This window comes from Arachis duranensis, chromosome 1 (assembly GCF_000817695.3).
Source record: "Arachis duranensis cultivar V14167 chromosome 1, aradu.V14167.gnm2.J7QH, whole genome shotgun sequence".
In the NCBI taxonomy this organism is placed as follows: Eukaryota; Viridiplantae; Streptophyta; class Magnoliopsida; order Fabales; family Fabaceae; genus Arachis; species Arachis duranensis.
In genome coordinates this window covers 54,029,986-54,033,898 of record NC_029772.3, presented here as the reverse complement: position 1 = coordinate 54,033,898, position 3,913 = coordinate 54,029,986, and the positions used below count along the sequence as shown (strand labels likewise).

Sequence of the window (3,913 nt, the reverse complement as noted above, 5' to 3'; positions counted from 1 at the left end):
AAATTGAATATATTATAATATAATAATAAAATAATAAATAATATGATTTGAATTTGATCGAATCAGTTTTGTAAAATAGGTTTAAAATTCGATCAGATTTATATAATTACAAAAACAATCTAATTAAATTTAAATTAGTACAATTTTAATCGATTTTTAATTTAAATTAAATTAGATGAGTTTAATTTAAATTGATTTAGATTTAAACATCTCTAATAGTAGGTGGAACTAAAATCTCTGCTCTTTATACAATTAGAATATTATTGCTTAATAGATTTGTTGATATTTGAATAATAACTTCTGTATTGGTATATACTGATATTTATGACTTATATAATACTTTAGTGATGACTTTAAACAAGCTTTAAATTAGAATAATCCGTTTAAACGTTAAAAAAGCATAAAAGATCAGGTCTGTTTTCATGTCTATTCTCTATTATGAGTACTGAATTGTAATTATTAGTACAATTGATGCTAAAGTTATTTACTGATTAATTTATACACATTAAAGAAATGATCTAACTTCAAAAGTATATAAATTTAGAGTAAATAGCAACTCTGAAAAAAGAATTTTTAAAATGTGTGATTAAAAAGTCAAAATAAATTATTTTACTTTGGAAAACATAAAACAAATTTTTAAATTATCGGGACAGTAATTTAAAAAATTATGTGGTGATTTAAATATATAATACCTTTAAAAAATATTAAAATAATTTAAAATCATGATTTATTAATAAAAGGTAAAATAATTTAAAATATACAATAATATATAATTTAAAATTAAATAATATTAATTATAAAAATTTATTAATTATAAAAATTATGTGTATGAATTTATAAATATTACATGACAAATAAAGAATGTGTTTTTATTATTATAATATAAATTAAATACCATAAATATAAATTATATTTGTATTTATTTAATAAAAATGTAAATTGATAAATATATATAACTATAATATGTTATTTAATATATGCACTCAATAGTTTTTTATACGGTAAATATTAACGTAAAAAAGATAACACCCGTAAAAAGAATAAATAAAGATTACTTATCTTATTAAATAGAAAATTTTGTCTATTTTTGTTTTTAGCATCCACTTAAATGAAGATGTTAAAAACATCTTATAAAGATTTTTGTGTTAAAAGTATATTTTATTTATTTAATCACATTTAAAAAAAAATAATACTTTTATAACACATCAAAATCAAACTATACAATTCATGATCTAATAATAAAAAAGAAACATCTTCATATAAAAATAATTATAAAATATTTATTATAGTATCCACTTTTTTTTTGGTTTCCCAAACTTTTGCGGGAAAGGAATATGGATTCTACTCTAATGAAATAACCTATTAATAGCTAAAAAGGAAATTCGACCATACTTAAAATGAAATTAGTCTGTTCTTCTAATAAAACACTTCACATAATAAAAGTGTTTTTCTAAAATAGCTAACTAGGTATTTGACTAAAGAGCTAAAAGAAATAGATGAATAAATGTGATGAATAATATTCAAAGTAACATCATGGTTGACGCAACCTCGTTTGTGCCAAAAAAGATCAAGAGAAAAATTTGTAGTCCTTAGCTTGCAGTATGATCTCCCTCATTGCGCCAATCGAGCCTAAAACCATCAATAATACTCCAAATACGATACAAAACTGAAACACCATGAAGAAAATTTAGAGTCTCATATATAGTATAATCGTAAATTTTGTGAGATTTTAATCCATACACTCTTAGTAGGCATAAAATAGTACTACACTTATATTTGATTTTTTATTAGTTATTAAGAGCACTATATATTTATTAGATGTCATATTATGCAATATATGGAAATTCAACTATATAAAACTATGAGAAGAATTTTTAAAAATACATACCCAATTTGCACACCAGGATCCGCTAAATCTCTTTGGTTTATAGACTACTAGCCATATTATGCAAGGGAGCTGTGAAAGTTCATTAAATTGAATACCATCAGAGTTTGTTTGTAGGTTACAAAATAATAAATAAATAAAATGGGATTAATTTGATTTCCTTACGAAGTATGTGGTTGGAGCGAAGACAAGTCCTCCTAAGAAGCTAAGGAGCCCACCAAAAAATGGAAATATAGTTGCAACTAGCATAGTAAGTGCTGCATGTGAACAAAATTGATTCCATCATGTCAAACACCGGAACAGCAAACACCTAGCAACATGAGAACTTTTTAGTGCTCTCGGGAACTCTTGCATTCATTTATTAGTCAAATGATAAGTCATTAATAAATATTTATAATACTTTCACCGTATGTAGCATAAATTAATCAGAGAAGATAAATCCTCTTATTTATTCTAAGAGCACCTATACAAATGACTGAATATTATATATCCAGATAATAAATTGTGATAATGATGTAATACATCTATATTTTGAGTGAAAGGATACAATGAACCCTTTCCGCTATATATAAGTAAACTCTTAAAAAATACTATAAATAAATAAAAAATTACCCATCAAATTAATTATTAAACTAAAATATATATTAAAATATGAAATATATAAAAATAATTTAAATAACATATTTATTTATAAAAAAAATAATCCAAGTAGGAAGATGAATTATGATTTTTAATTATTATTTTTTTGTAAAAATATATATTAACTAATTTAGTGACTAATTTTTAGTGTACAAATAAATTTTTTAAACAGAAATTTGATAGCTAGTTAGTGACTTATATTCATTAAAGTTTGTGTGTAAACAAAAATTATAAAACTAAAAGATACGTGAAGCCCAATATGGAACCCTAAACTAGCAAATAAATTAACACAGCCTTAGTGTAAAGTGAAATGTACCTGATAACTTCCGGTGACATGAATAACGACAAATATATTGGCAACCGCGGTGAGCCAGTGGGGTTTATCGAGGGACATGAGGATGTTATCAGTAACAGAGTTTCCAAAAGCCCAGTAGCCAAAGATTGCAACAGGGAAGTAGAACAAACCCACAACAATGTAAGCAGCAATCATTCCCTTCCACATGGCCTTCTTTGAAGGCTTCTCTGGTGTTGAAGGAACCGTTGCTTGGATCTCAAGTAACACATTGTGTGCAGCATACCCAAATGCTATGGTCCCCAAACCGGTAAAGAAGTCGAAAACGTTGCCTATCGTAGTTGAAGATCTTCCATCATATTTCACATCTGGTAAGGCACCTTTATGAGCCGAACTTGTCCATACAATCGTTGAGTAGCTGCAATTTTCAAACATGTAACTAATCAAGTTCTTAACTAATATAATTAATTACCATACTAATATATATTATCTTAGCATACAATATATATAAACTTTTACGCTGTGTTTGGATATTGTATCTAGCACAAATACAAAGATAAAAAACAGAAAAACAAAAATACATATAATGACTGATTTTTATCTTCTTGTTTTTGGCTCAAAAACAAGATCGAAAGAGAGTCTTAATTAATAAATAAATATGTGATTACCAGATGGACATGACGGCTGCAGAAATAGATACACCAATGATGGAATTGAAACTGGGGAGATGCGAGAGGAAAAACTGAAGGCTTGCAAAGATCATAATGAAGTAAGTGGTCTTAATTGGCTTACAATTTTTGCAAAGAATCTGATGGGCCTTCTTCAAAGAATTTCCACCAGTAATCATGTAAATTATGTCTGTGCCAACATGCACTATGAGTGTTTGAGGCACCACAATCCATAACCCTAGTTTCTCCCCGAAGGCATATTGCCCTAATTCATGGTACCTATCAAACCTCTTCCCAGACTCAGCCTCGTGCATCTCAATCATCTGCCATGTAGTGTATAACATTGTGAAAAGCACTGTACCACCACTTTTCATTCCTGGACCTCGTCACTGCGAGCCAATTATTGATATCTTTATTATTATCTTCCAT

At 26.8% G+C, this 3,913-nt stretch overlaps 1 pseudogene; it reads right to left on the bottom strand.

Moving 5' to 3' along the window:
* Window positions 1–1,318: 1,318 nt before the first annotated feature.
* LOC107490876 (lysine histidine transporter 1-like) lies at window positions 1,319–3,913 on the bottom strand (annotated as a pseudogene).